General features: G+C 43.6%; 1 protein-coding gene across 2 annotated transcripts in view; it reads left to right on the top strand.

The window, feature by feature from the left end:
* The first annotated feature begins 5,645 nt into the window (after positions 1–5,645).
* Positions 5,646–16,050, top strand: part of LOC8028808 (chromatin modification-related protein eaf-1) — a 362,118-nt gene continuing 351,713 nt past the window's right edge. Inside the window, exon 1 of one of the 2 annotated variants that reach the window (XM_002401690.5) lies at positions 5,646–5,986. The gene's annotated coding sequence lies outside the window, so the exon portion shown is untranslated. The remainder of the gene's footprint in view (positions 5,987–16,050) is intronic. The other variant, XM_040502776.2, reaches the window with a different exon arrangement.

The raw sequence follows: 16,050 nt of genomic DNA on the forward strand, positions 1-16,050 counted from the left end.
ATATTTACAGTGGAATTTTAGTATTAAAAAGTATAGTAGGTAAAATAAAAAATAAATAACTATATTTTATTTTGCTGTATAAATATACTACGGTTCCTGGAGAAACTGCCCTCCAAGTGGCCCGCTGGGATGAGCGCGACAAGTTTTCGAGCTCGCCACGGCGTAGCTCTGTAGGCTTAACACCTGCCGGAAGTCGCCGCTTTGACTGTATTCAAGTTGATCGAAAATCGATTTCTCTGCTGGTGAAGCATCATTTCCAGCTGAGTGAATATCCGTTATACAGAGATTAATTCAAGAAGGTAATCGCAGCCGTGCGCGAACAGCCCAAATAGAAAAACAAACTCTACAATAGAAATACTGGCTACGAAGTGCCGTGCGGGGAAGCAAACTCGTGTCTTGGGACTGCATTGGAGCGGCTCGATTTATTGGCTTTCAAATAATTACGGCATGATCGAGTGTTTTCTTTTTATTTAGAGATTCGTCCCCTGATCCAATAAAAATACCCTCAGAGGTATGACATTGCTGGGAAAAAATCAACATGCTAGGAATATTTTGTATTGCTTAGGCAGTCACCGAGAAATTCTGTACGTTCAAAACGACCAGTATAAAACACGGAAACGCAGAGCTCGGGAGTGGTGATCGGGCCAGTGTGCTGTTGTATTGATGTTTGTATGTGCGATGCATGTGTATGCGCTCAATATATGTTCACCGGATGCTTGTGGTATCCGTAATGTGTCTACATGTGTGTATATTAGAGGTTCCCGAAGATCCCGAAGCGCAATGGTGGTGTAATAAAATAAAGATATTTTTGTAGAACATGACTTGGGCGGTACCTAGCGCCACCTAGCCAGCTACTTGCGATTACTCTGCTAGACCCTGCTATCTGTTGGCAAACGATTAAACCTTTTTTATGCCACGCGGCTAGGCCACAAATTTCCTGTTAACGTGCTAAAACGAGCCAAGAGGCTGCTTCGAATTAGCTGTTTTTTAGAGCGGTTTTTGGTTTTGCGGGTGAATGGTTTACCACTCTTTCGTGATGTGCTGTTTACGAATTAATTTTGGCTCGAGGAATAGCAAAGGTAAGACATAAAGTGCGCGAAGTAACTGGGTGTCGGTTGTCTCCGTTTAACATCGCAGTGCTGACGATGAGAAGACTGAGTGACTGCATGGTTTCGAAACGTGTTTCTTTACCTGCAGGGGGAAGCCGGCTTCGAAAATATTGACAGTTCACGGAAAGCTCGTGTTACGCTTTTATTTGCTGCTCCTCTCGCTCCGTACAATAGACTTAGTGTTCTCGTTAAGCCTTATTGAGCTCGATTTGTTCGATTCGTGGCCGCCATAATAAGACGAAGGCGACGGAGGAACTTCGCTCTCCTGCTTTCACGACGAAAGTGTCTCCCTTTTTGAAGGAACATATGTGTCAAGAGCGTTCCTCCCTATAGGGGCGACTATACTGACCTTTGTTTCTAAGAGTGTAGGCTGCAGAAAACTTTGCACCTGGTTAGCTAACAATTATCGAAACTGGGGCTCACTTTGTCGTCAGAGAAAACAACGGCAATGGCATTGACAAAAAAATCGGTGCGACGAAACCCTATTTTATTAGCTGGACATCCGCTACCATATAAAAAAATCTTACAAATACCTTGGGGTTATCGTTGATCGAAATCTCACGTGGGCGCCCGAGGCAAACCGAATAAGGAAAAAGATTGACGCAGTCATCGGAGTATTACGGTGCCTAGCTGGGGCACTGCATGGGGATGCTAGCGCTCCGCAATGCTTGCCCTAGAATGCTCTCTCGCAGACGGAGTTCCCAGATATAGTGCACTAATGCTTCATGGTGCTAGCGAAACTACCATCAAAAACCTGCAAACAGCGCAGACGAATGCTCTTAAAGTCTCCTTTGGTCTTCCGAGGGGCACGTCTACTCGTGATACGATGCCTGAAACGAGGAAAGTATCTGTCAACCCTATGAAAACGCAAGAATATTTACGAGTACACCTGCGCCACATCACTCAGCAACATAAGAGACACGATATGCGAAACATTGCCCGAAAAAGGCTACATTCGACATTTGGGCAAGGAATACAAAAGCGGTGTAAAGACATGTTTTCGTTGACAAAGCACAGCTGAGCAACCGTACCACCGCATTGGATTATGCTTTCTATCAGAATTAATACTGAGATACGTGGAATGGGGGCAATCAATGACACCAGCGGTACCCGCTCGATTTCAACAAACTATGCTTCACATATCTAATGTATACAAAGACCATGTATTTGTATATACTGATGGATGCACAACCGAAACATCATCTTCCTCTGCCTTCGTAATTCCCCAGCACAATGTACTTGAGACCGCACGGCTATCCCACCGAACAGCATCTACAACAGCAGAACTACATGGTATTCTGTTGGCGATTACTTATATTTCAAAATCAACAAATACACAAAAATGGGCCATCCTAGCCTAATGACATTTGGGAAATCATGCCGCAATAATACTTGCCACTTACAGGTGGGACAAGTATACTGACTAGGTCATCACATAATAATGCAGTGGATTCCAGGTCACTGCAGCATCAGCAGAAATGAACAAGCTGACAGGGCTGCCAAAAGCGGACACAAACTTGGAAAGCTTAAGAAAGTTCCATTCACCATATATGACATAATATGCAGCAAAATAATTTGATGGCCTAGTTGGTTGTACACACAGTTAGCGCGACAGGGGACGAACACAGGAAAGAAAGCGAAGACAGGACAAAGCGCTTAATATGCTCCAAAAAAAAGTAATTAACTCTATAATTACGCAGTTGTGGTCTTCATCAGTTCATCAAAATAGCAAATTACACGCAGTCGATCCAGAATTAACGATGCAACTGTCAGATACCCTACCTAGCACACTCGAAACTTTGTACCACAGGCTACGACTCCGGGTGGCCTACACTGGCAGCTATAATTTTCTTCTTGGCCCAAGTGACACTCCTATGTGCATCACTTGCAATCGCAAGGAGAATGTAGAGCATATATTGTTCGCATGCGCTAAGTACCAAACTCAACGAGAATGCATGAAAAGAATACTTCGCCAGCTGGACCCCGGACCACTGAATGGAAAAAAGAAATCCTAGGCCCATGGAAGAACAATCGGCATCAACGCATCGTCTTAAAAGCTCTACAAAAGTATGTCGAAGACACAGGACTGATCGATCAACTTCGGCTGTGTGCGTGTGCGTTGTTTATGTGCGCCTGACCTACTCTGCTTCTAATCGTCCTTATTCCCCTGTACCCTCTCCCACGCAGTAGCCAGTCAGAGAAAGCACGAACTCTGGCTTACCTTTCCATGCTTCAATAAAAATCTCTATCTATCTAACCTAGCGCTGGCCAGCGAACTCTAAAGAGGCCTGCTCGCACATGCAGCGGAGCGCTACAAGCGTACGCTGACCTCGCTCTAGGCGCGTGCTAACGGGAGCGTTCCCCAGCTTTGTATCGCACCGTCAAAACTGTTCCGCATGGCAGACGATAAGCAGCAGACGACAAGTGAGTAGCGCTACAGCAGCGCTTCGCTGCATGTGGGAACCGGTCTTTATGGCTTATAAGGACTCGAACAGTCGATGAACAATCAAAAACACGTGTTTGAAGGCACGATATATCACCCATATCTTGAAATCAGTTTTTTTTTTCGTGTCTTCTATCTTTAATAAATATTCATCTGAGGTGCCATAATCATCGAGCATAAAAGCGCGCCTAGGAGTCTGCACTTCTAACTCACAGACACACAAAAGAAAAACTCTTCCTTGGAAACAGCTAAAACCTTTGCTAAAGCTTTCCCCAATTTTATTACTTTTTTTTTCTTGTAAACGCTAAAACGTTGCACGCTTTTGACAAACGGGAGTAGATAAAGCGTTGTGCCAGTTGGAGGATATATCACCCACATGTGACAGTTGTTACCACATATGAAGCTAGAACGAAGTGTTGCCTCGTAACGTTCCGACTTTTGTGTCAAAGATTATTTTTTAGCGGCTAGTAGATGTCTAAAATTGTGCGGACTATATTACTATATTATGCAACAACTGCTATCTATGCGACAAGGGGATCGGGGGTCGAGTGGGCTAGCGCACACAAGATTGGAGCACGTGGAGTGAAAGCTCGCGCTGCAGAACTCAGAGATCCTGGGCCCATTTCGATCTGGATGAGCATCGTACCAGCGTGCGGCCGTGTACCACTACTGCGTCGTGTACGTTAAAAACCCCAGGCTAGCGGTTGTACTGCACTGCTTAAATTTCTCATCTACAGCGAGTGACTCGTCGCATCTTTGAAATGGCTGTACAACTACGTCCGCTGTCTAAATATCCTCACCACCCCAATTATTTATCTATGCGACAACTAAGCAAACGTTTCTGAAAAAATAAAATTTATCCTTTTGGAATGGCAGTGCCACAAACTGTAGAGCAATATATACTAACTCTTGTGAACTTGTGATTGTCTGTCGGAAAATGCCTGTCTCTGTTTTCTTTTTTATTGTCTGTAGACACTTGACTAATTTTATGGGATGATGAGTATTTAGTGCATTTCAAAATGGTGTCGTGTCTTTAGGCGTGCAAATAGAAAACTTCGTAGAAATTCATTTTTACGGATTTATATGGTCCTAGCGCAAACAGGCACGCGAGGCGGTATTTGATTGCGATAATCTCAATGGAGAAGTAAATTAATAATTATTATTAGTCTGACATCTTGTGTCACAAGTAGCGAAGCAAAAGGTAGACAAGCTTTATTTGACTATGCCTCACCACCCCTGTAAATTGCTCAGCAGTGCAGTGTAGTAGTAAACACCCACACACAAAAAGAACGCATTAAGACAACACACCCTAAACGTTTACGGAATACACCGAAATATTTTATCCTAAGCACTCGCTCCCCCTCCTGGCTCAAGCGAGCCGACAAGGACAGAAAAAATAGTAATATGCCTAGAAATTTCTTTCACAAAAAACGCACAAACTTAAATAAAAAAAAGCATGTTTTGCTCGGTTTATGAAGTAAGGCAATCATCTATTCGTATGCACTCTCATTATATATCATGATCATGACACTGCTTACAGTGGAGTCAAGCTGGTGTTCCTTGAACATAATGAGAATATGCAGAGCTAAGTTGAAGCAGCAAGAGGACAGAAATAAAGCGGACAGACAGCGACTCAAACACTTAACGATCGATATGCTCTTTGTCCCCTAAAAAGCCTAAAATGTTGGTTGCCCCCCCCCCCTTTTTTTTTTCCTTCTTTTACTTTTGTTTTGAATTGTTTGTTTTTTCCTCTAGTCTCAAGGTTACCATTTTGATCATAAGTTTTCTTTTCAATTTCTACCGACTCCCGCCTTGGCCAGTCAGTGCCGGCAATAAAAAATAAATGTCCCGCGTCCAATTTTAATCTGCACTTTTTTTTTATTACTTGTTACAAAAATGTTTTAAGCTACAATATATACGGAACACCGCGGGGAGCGGGGATCGCGTCGTGGGTTCCACCCCTTGCCGCCCTCCAAGAATGCACTGGAAGCGTGCGCGCGGAAGGGTTTTCGTTTTGGGGCAATCTTATCGGCAACCCCTTCCTCTCGCGGCCGCGTGCTCGCTCGCTCGCCCCCCCAATCGCGTCCGACGATAACCGCCCCTGGGGTCCAACTGCTCTCGGTATCAGCGCGGAGGCCCCGTGCCCGACCGGGGATGTCTACCCGCTCTCGTTGCGTGTCGTGGCGGGCTTTGTTCTGTCGATAAACGTGTAGCCCCCGCGTGGCACATGTGTACACACTCAACTCGGCTGACACTTTTCCTCGTTTGTGTGCCGGCCCTCGGTTGATTTCAGCGGCGCTTGGCGTTATTGCTCCCGTCCAAGTCATCGCTCGAGGCTCCGTTCTTTCCGCATCCGGTGCCTCGTTAGCCGCTGCCATGGCTTCTGCACTTCTTCCGTGCTCGGAAACGCCAGCTCCGTTGGAAAACCTCCACCGTAAGTGCGATCGCTTTTGTGCGTGTGTTTGTCTCTTTTATGATTCATGCGTCGCTGTATGAAACGTCGCTGTGCTTTGCCCCAAGCTCATATCTCTTTGGACGATTTGATCTCAAGATGTCCATTGATCGCGTTCCGATCGGCGGTTTCTCTCTTTGTAACCTGCTCGCCGCCGTGGCTGACTTGCGTTTTCGGAGCGAATGTCCGTCACTCGCGGGGTTAGTTAATTCCACAGATTTTTGTCTGACAGTATCGGCTTATTAGTCGTTAATAGGTCTCCTCTTTAGGAGAGTTACTGTTATCCCATGAAACCGCTTGATCTTCAGAGTCCCCTTTCCAGTCGCAGTTTTTTTCTTTATTCCCCTCTAATTAGCATGATGGGGACTAAAGATTATGATTGCGTAGGACATTCCAGTGCATAGCGCCTACCACGTGATGTATGTTTTTTGACGGGCTTCAGCTATAAAAATGCGGGACGCAAAATCGAGACGCAAAAGAGTTTCTACCGAGAAAACAATACATATTCGCTGGGTGAGTCTCAGTTCAGAAACGATGGCATCGAGATTCACCGACCAGCAAGCGTGTTCCACGTAGAACAATTTTGTCAGGTATGACCAAAGTGCTGCCGCACATTCGAAATGGGAATAGAAAAGTACGTAATATGTAAAATACATGTTGTTATTTCGTGGTAAAATAATTTTATAGCTTGAATATTTTAGTTATTCGCTTCTGGAGAAGGTGCGTTTATTTAATCCAAACGCGAGCACTCCGACATGTAAGAGTGTTAAATTTATCAGCTTTTTGACAATTAACCATAGCTGGATATTTAGAACCGGAACCCTTTTTTATAGACAAAATATTTTTCCTTCTGTGCTTTATTGTCGATTATTGTGTCTGATTCTACATTCAAACAAAACCGACTAGCGTGACATCGACGGAAACGAAACATCATCACATGCGAACAGATTACAAAAAACCTCGACTCCCTGACGATGCAGCCAAGCTCTGCTTAATCGCATCGACACAACGTTTTCGCACTCGACATCAAAAGCTACCTTGCCAAATTGTCGTTAGTTGTTTGTTTAATCAAACATAGTTGCGGACAGTAATCATGTGAACCGATAGAATTCTTCAAGTTTGAAGTTGCGTGCATTCAATTTTATTTAGGAACTTCTCTGATCACACAGTGGAAATCGAAGAAGCGATGAGGAAGCTAACTCTATACGGAGGGGCTTTTGTGTGTATTTTCTACCCTTAAACGGTATGCCGGTGATATGAAATTTGGTAATATATTATGAATGCATTACGAAGAGTACCAGTCGGCATGTTATACCCCTTCCTTGAGGCAAATGTCATTTTCAGCGAATTGAACTCAACCCCAATATCAGTTCCTTCTGACATACGTGAGCGTTTAATTAGATTAGCTAGTAATAACATTAGCTATCAGCTGAATTCTATATAATTCGTTCTCGGTTGCTCTTGAACTAACGCACGTGTTTAACGGGCATGCGGAATTACCTTTGACCGAAGGTCCTTTCAGATTCGTAAAGGTCCTATTTCAGCTGCAGCCGTGCAGAATTTCCAAGTGGCACTTCTCTGATATCGATTGAAATCGCTTTATAATGGCGATGCATAAATTGGTGGACAAAGAGAATCACACATAGGTTGTAATGACAACAACGCTGCAACCATTTTGTATTTAATAATAGTACTGATATTATCTATTACCGTTTAGGAGAAAGGAGGGTGGCTCCTACCTTGTACGCCTGCGACGACGCGCTCGGAATGTGGACGCAAACCAAACAGGAAGCACTTTTTAGGTCTCTGATGGATAGTTCATCCCATTTGAAACGCCCCCCTGCTTGCGCCCACGCCCGATTTGGACAATGTGGCTAAAACGTTACCTTCTTCCGTCGATCTGACGTTGTTTGTAGAGTAACCAAAGTAGTAACGAAGATTTACTTCTCAAATCGCCGATCGAGAAGCGTCCGTAAATGCAATCGTAACAACTTACTTTTTTCTTTTCACGACATGTACATACAACACTTGTTAGCAGCGAGCCCCTTAGGTATCGCTTACTCTTCCGAGGTATTATTAACATTGGAAGCGACAGCTACTTCGCTTTCGACTCGTATCAGTTGGTAGTGTACCGGGCTTATATCCCAGTAGGGATCGCGTATGTTATTGAATTTTGTTTAACTTTTGTTTTGAATTGTCCTCGTGTCAGCGTCGACAGAAAATTGCGCATAGTTTGGCAGTATTTTCTTGGAAACAAAAAAAAAACATATAAAAACAAAGACACTTAACGTTTTGAAATAAAGACAGTTGCGTATGTATTTTTGAAAGTCAATGTGAATTGTTTTGTGCTCTCGGAGCAAGCCTGTCCGACTCTGAATTATGTTTACCTTGTTTAACCCTTCGCGGTGTATTCAATTGACACCACTGTCCTTTATAGACACTCGATTACCCTCTTTATGTATGTTAATTTGTTCGTTCACTCACATGTTGCGTTTTTTCTGCGGATGTAAACTGGAGGCCTCCGTCAAGTAGCGACATGCTGCTTTTCCCCTGCCATCCGCTCTCAGATGGAGAGGAAATAATGTTGATTGATTGATATATGCTCTATTCTTTTGGTGAATATACACGTTGCTAAGAACATACTTAGAAACGTGCAACGCATGAACTGTTAACCATGTTGAATAAACCTGAGACTGAGGCAGAAATGAACGTAAAAGTCGAAGGAACAGAAAGGGACACGACGAGACTTCGACCTCTCTCTTTCTGTTCCATCGACTTTTATGTTCATTTCTGCCCCAGTCTTAGGTTTATTCAACATGGCTAACATTCACCAGTTCGCCTGCGACCTTACTATTTTATCTCATGAACCGTAGTTTGATCAATGTTATTTTATGTAAACAAGAACAGGCCGGAACTTGACGTATGCCGTAACGCTTACACGGAGAGGTTAAAGAAACTTCGTTTTTAAGATGGAGTCAGTCACACGGAGGCTGGACTTTTCTGATACGAACAACGCAGTCCACTCAGAGATCAGTGGTCAGCTTATCAATTGCTCAACGAATAAGTAAGAAGTGAGCCACAAATGGCTCCGAACTCAGAAGTCCTTGACAATAAAAACGTATTTGTTATGATTCTTATGAACCACTTTTAAATTAAGGCTCATTGATATGATTTGAAGGTATTCTTAATTTTAAATTAGCTCGCAGCGCCGCTCAATGCATAATATGCATATAATTCGCAGGGAGAAGCAGTGGCGCGCTCACACGCACACGCGCCACTCTTGCTCGGTTGCTAACAACATAGTGTCGCTACAATCGAACCAGGTATAAAGAATGTAAAGAACAGAAGCATTTTAATAGTTAAACTTCGATTTTTGTACGAAAAAAAAAATTCACAGGAGAAACAAACATTCGAGATTCCCCCCCCGGGATTGTTAATGATATTTCCATCGAATGACGATCGGCCAATCAGCGCGCGCCACTCGAGCGCGATGACGCGCGACGCTCGCAGTCACGATCGCAAATTGATTCGCAGATCATCTGTCATTCGACGGAAATTGCATTCACTGGTGCCTGTGGTAGGAGTGTAATTCTGAAATCAGAACCAACGTTCCGTGGCATTTCATACGAGTGAAGAGTGTTCGTGCAAAGCTTTCATTGGCCCTGGATGCGCTCGAGCGCTCGTGCGCCCATAGCTTCGACTGCATATACTTCGTCTCACCCTTCGATGGACTAAAGGCAAAAACTACAGACCGCCAGATCCAATCACGAGCCACTTAGAAATTGCGTATTGCGCATTGATGCATGTATCAGTGCCCGCGTCTCGGATCACTGATGGGGATGGGCGGACACTGGTTCCAATCGAAATAGCACTGAGTGACTCGACAATTTTGCATTACAAAAAAGAGGCTGTTTGCAGTGTCGAAGCTATAGGAATGATGCAGTGTTTTTGGGTGCGGAGCATTATTCGTCCACCCCTAATCAATGCTAGGCATGTCATAGTGTAGCGTGGAACGTGATTGGACCTGACTGCCCGTGGCTTTGGCCTTTAGTCCATCGTAGGATGAGACAAAGTATAGCCACATGAAGTTGTCCACGAGAATATTTACGGTAAAAACCATACGCACATCTGCTTTTGACGCGTATCTTTTGCGAAGAGCGCTTGCGCCAAGCTTGTACACAAACTTGCGTTGACACGCAGTCGACCGTAGCCAAGAGCCAAGAGGAACGCGCCATCGTCGCTAGCGGCTCATTACTAGTCAGCGAAATCCACGGCAACCCGGCGGCGTCCGGGGACAGCGTCGAAATGGTCCATCTTCGGACGATGCCGCTGGCTTCTCCGAAATTCGTTCTTTATTTATTTGGATTTTCACCGGCAACACCGGGTAGGAAGGAAGTGGCAAAAGGCATTACTGCCTGTATAGTTGAGAGCAGCACGCAGAGAACATTTGCCGAGCTAAAAAATACGCCTGCGACATGTTACATGACTGGAACGCCGAGCAACATAAAAACGATACAGTTAAAATAAAATACCAATAAATTGGGAGAAGAAACAACAGTAACGCTTGTCACAGCCCTCAGTTGCAATAGAAAGTTGCAGTTTGAACAACAAGAGGGGACACACAATTAACGACAAATAAAGAAGAAAATATTCGCTAAATACCGAAATGCTCGTGAGGCAAAACAGGAACATGGTCGAAAGCACAGTAGAAGACGTTATCTAGATCCGCAGGGGAGAATGAGAATAAAATTGGAAGCAGAAACAACCGTAACGTATGTCACAGCCCTCAGTTTCTACGAAATAACAGTTTGAACGGCAAGAAGAGGCATACAAATGTGAACAATTAAAAATAGCGCATTTCACTCAAAACGAAAATGGTCATGAGAAAAAAAAATAGTATGAAGATTATTTATATCTCGGCAGTTTTGCCGTAGTTTGCGCGCATGCTCGGCTTTATTCTTGTGCCATGTCGAAATGTAAATCGATTATTTGAACTCCTTTGATTTGTTTTCATAAAAAAATTTTTTCTTTTATATCGCTTGCAATGACTTCATGTAGTATATTTTGTTTGCATTAAACATTGCGTGTTTGCTGAATCTGTGGGCTATAAAATTCGATTATATTTCCTTTATAGTTTTCGAGCAGGCTTAGCGCTCTTTTTTCTACAACAATTAGTTCTTGCGATAATTCGTAGCATATTTTGTCATAATCCGTAACATATTTTAGAATAGAGCAAGGTATAGTACAGCATTTTCTTTAGACAGGTAGGAAACAGCCTTGCTTTTTTTTCGTATGCAACCGACCGATCTGCTTAATTTTGACTTAAGTTTTGTCACATCATGCCATCATGGGTTGTCCATTTGAAATCTTCATTGAGCCAAACACCCAAATTCTTTTGATCCCACACTTGTTCGATTAAAGTATCTTCATATTTAATAGAAATGGAGCCATCACTGGGTTTATTTACTGGTATAAATATTATATATATGGTTTTATCTGTGTTTAGTGGAAATTCGTTATTTTGAAACCAGTACGACAGTTTCGTTAGATATTTTTTCGCTGATTTTTTTAGAGCAGATTTTGTCTTGCCAGTGAAAACTACTAAGTGATAGTGATCGGCGAACGTGACTAGCTTCGGTGAATCTGGAATGGCCATGATATTGACATATCGTTTATGTATACTAGGAATAATACTGGTTCCAAAATAGAACCTTGAGGGATACTACACTTAGCTTCTAACTTTCATGAAAGTACATGTTTAATTTAAACACATTGAAGACGATTTTCTAGTAATGATGCTATAAGGTTCAAAGCGACACCACGTATACCATAATTTTCCAATTTATGAAACTGTATGTTATGTTGAATTTTATCGGAGCGCCATCTTGTAAACCCTGAGACTAAGAACAATAAAAAAACGGACGCTTTTATATTGTTCCCCATCTCAGGGTTTACAAGATGTCCATTCATTACCAGCTCGCCTGCGCACTATATTACTGCTTCCAATTGTATCGAAGGCTTTTCTGAAATGCAGGAATAACCCTAAAATAAGTAGTTTGCTTTCTATATTATCCACAATTGTATCCTTGGTGTTTGCGAGTGTCAGTTCAGTGGACTTTTTATTTTGAAAGCGATACTGAGCTGCGGCAATGACATTATGCATATGAAATAAAGTTGGCTAGCCTATGGTTTAACACACCTTCAAATATCTTTGAGAAGACGGGCAACACCGATATGGGACGATAGTTTTTCAGGTGATTTGTGCCTCCGCCTTTGTATACAGGGTTAACTCTCGCTACCTTGGAGTCATCAGGAAAAATTCCCATCGCTAGCATGTTGTATATACTGTTGGATAGAATGTCGCCTATTGATATGACGCCTTCTCTGTGGGTACGACCTTGATATTGTCAAGTCCTGCAGCTACGTTGTTTAGCAGCCCCATTAATAGTTTATGTACTTCACTCCGCGCTCAAACGGGTTCAAACGCGGATGTGCGCGTAATAAGGCTCAGGTGCTGCCGTGCATCCTGGTGACTGATGTGCCCACTGCTGTTCTTAAGTGAATCGGTGTCTACTTTGCTTTGTGTCTGCCTCATGATCGACTTCCGTGAAAGTGCACTTAGCTCTCTTTGTGTGTAAACGCTCGTTCACACTGTTGCGTCAACTGTACTGCGCTGCGTTGCGTCGTGCGGCACAGCGCCTCCCTATTGGCTCGTCGTAAGGGTCGCCATAGCAACCGCTAGACGCAAGCGCTCATGGCGCAGTCTTAGCCCATGCAAACGCAACTGTGTGAACGAGCCTCAAGAGTGGGAGCTAATGCGTTAGTGTCGACGTCCATACGGAGAAAAACTGAGGAAGAGAAGGAGTTGACGAGGGGCGGAGACCTCAGAGCGTCCATCTTTGATTGGAAGAACCGTGGGTAGACGCAAAAGCTGCCTGCGCCTCTTACCGACTGTTCGAACGCTCTCAAACACCGAGTGCCGGCGTCCGGCTTTCGAACGCGAGACATTACACGAGCAGTATAGACGAAAGTTTATTTTTTGCTCCGATTGGAGGAAGACAATTGCTAGAGTAAAAATCAGCTGGCATTTGCGCCTACCCCCTAATATTTACGAACAAATGTCGACGCGGTGCCGTCCCCGTGCGCACTGATCTCCATCTCGAATCCGAACGGTTCTGCCAGGCAGGGCCGGATTAGTGATTATTTTGAGGCCCTGAGCTAATGCTGTTCATGAGGCCCCTAATGATGATGATATTGCTCTGATGACGATGCTGGTGGTGGTGGTAACTACAATGACCGCAATATTTATATTTCACCATTTTATAAAATATAAATATCGGTCATTTTATGATAGATTTTCGAAGGTTTCTGTATCGTTAGATTCAGTGATCAGAATATTCAGGTTCATGTGGGGGGAAATGAAACGGATGCGATTGTGGATTAGAATCTGTCTCGGAATTTGTCAATCGCTCACTAGGAGGTACAAAGCGCAGAGTAATGAACGACTGAAGAAATATTAAGAAGCGTCGCGCACATTAAGCAGCTCCATGGGTCCTCGTAAACTTCCGCTGAAAAGTTTAAAAATATAACTCCGCATTCCAATGAACTTGTTTGGCCAAATCTACAACCTTATTTATACAATACGTGTCGCTGCCGCCTTGCATAATTTCATCATGATGTTGAGTTAGAGAGATGGTAGAGATGGGGGACCACCTTGATGTGAAGTGCCATGATTACTTGGGAACAAATTCCATTAAACAGTGATCGAAAGTAGGCCTGCAAAATTTCCATTACAAAAATTTAAAAAAAAAACGATTTCGCTGCCTATAAAAATATGCCTCTCGAGTCGCAACTCGAGAACTGCCCCGAAAATATAGCATTTTCATTCTAGAAATTGCTCCGTTTGATTAAAGGTTGCATAACTAGCCCTTTATTAATTAATTACTGACTTGAACAGTAAAGGAACAAAGTAAGTTTAGTGGTGAAAAGTATTTAGGGCTCAAACCACTTCGTCCACACTCTTCTTATGAATGAAATCTCCTGTCCCCAACTAAAAGACTTGTGCATTTAAATAATAAAATAAACAATTGAGATTGAATAGAATTGTAGTTTAACAACCAGTGTCATTTGGGCAAATTCACAGACCTTTTCCATGAAGTTCAAAGATATATTTTCAAACTCCTCTCTACATGTCGTCTATTTTAAAAATAAGATGTTTCCATTCGTATTGGATGTGGTATTATTTTTTGTAATTGCAGTAACTTAGAACTTCGCAGTCATTTGGAAGTATTACTCTGAGCTAACAATACTAGGTCACAGCTCAGAAGCTTGTAAAGAAATGCGAGCGATTATATCACTCGATGGTAGGAAAATTGTTGTCTCGCCTTGGCAGTTCAAGCACAGCATCCAGAGCAGTTGCTTGCAATCACTGCGCCTAGAAAACTTTTGCGGGACAACTCAATAAGTTGCTTCTTAAAACGCCTGTTAGTGGCTAGATAGGATGGCTTCGGGAGGTTCACCGATGTTGTTTTGTTGCTTGTTTTAAACCTTCCGTTGCGGAGAAAAGTTTCCATATGAAAATGTGCTAAAGGACAACAAGCATGTATGTTGCTTGTGCAGCCTTCGACAACACTTGCCTTTCAACCCACCGTTGTCCGTAAAACGTGTCGAGGGGGCTCCAGTACAATAGAGAACTCAGTGGCCGTCATTCCGTCTGGTTTCGGTTAGAAGAGACTTCAACCGGACCGCCAGCATCGACAGCATTGCTTCCTTTGACAAGGAGGGTGGAAGGCAATGCTTGCATTTTGTTGCTCTAGAGCAGTTTTTTTACAACGAACTCACAAACACGAGCTCGTCTAGAGAAGGGAACTTTATAGCTCCCCTGTTTCCCCGTTGAAAAAAAAAAGGGGGGGGGGGGCGACAGAAAGCCTGAGCCAAGGCTCCCCTGAGTTCTCTTCCTCTTTTAGGTGCAGGCTGTTTTAAACTAAAACCTATTAGCATTTTTTTTCTCCAAATTTTCGTTGGCCAGCACGTGTGGCAGCCTGGGAGGCTAGGCTGCAGCAGTGTGTACACAACGGCATTTCAAGGAACGGCGTTCCTGGAACACGTTCCATTTTAGAAGGAACGAAGAAACGCCGCCGTTGCATTTGGCATCAGTGGAAATGGAACGGAAACTTGTTACATTTTTAGTGGAACGGAAAAAGGAACTGCGTTCTCTTTTTCCGTCCAGTGGGGTAATTTTGTTTTATTTCTAAGAGGAAAATTCTAAAAGTATAAAAAAACATATCTTTACGAAGAGCAGAATCTTGTTAAATTTTTGGTTACTTATCTTAAAGGGGCCCTGCAATGACTTTTTGACTGGTTTTAATTTGCACCGATCCTGAGCGCACTGAACGTAGTAACTTAATCAAACTTTTCTTTTCTCAAATGTCGCTTTATTTTAAAAGTTATAGGCGAATTAGGATTACAAAAACAAGCAAAACATAACCTCCTTCATGACGTCGTAGGTCCTGGCTTGAGTGGCCGTGAACTAGAGGAGTGGTAGTGAGCTCATCGAGCGTTCACGGTTGCCGCACTCCGGGTCGACGGCTCGAGAGGGCGCCACTAAAGCATGTGTTGGATAGGCTGTATGAAGCGGGCGGCCGGGGCGGCTCGCATTGTATGTGCTGCGCGATTAAAGACTATTTCGGCATAACATAATAACAAGATCAGTTTAGAACGGGAGCCACTTCGCGCTGCCATGCCGCCAAATGGCCAAATCGCCAGCAGGGCCCGCGCCGAAGGCCTTCGGAACGCTCGGGACCGGTCGGATCGTCGAGCCGGTATACGACCGCAGCGCAGCCGCGTACATCCGGGACTTTTTTACGGTGGGCGTTGGTCGGAGCCGCGTCCCACTAATTCTTTCTAGTATGCGCCGTTTTTTCCGCCGCTTGGTGGCGGGTATGTCGACGGGTCTTTTCTTGTTTCCGTACTTTATAAACTGCATTTGTTTCTTTTCTGATCTAAAATACTAAACAAAAACTTCTTTTATAAATAATTGAAACGGT

The sequence above is a fragment of the Ixodes scapularis genome, unplaced genomic scaffold (assembly GCF_016920785.2).
Source record: "Ixodes scapularis isolate PalLabHiFi unplaced genomic scaffold, ASM1692078v2 PGA_scaffold1__304_contigs__length_218370807, whole genome shotgun sequence".
Classification (NCBI taxonomy): Eukaryota; Metazoa; Arthropoda; class Arachnida; order Ixodida; family Ixodidae; genus Ixodes; species Ixodes scapularis.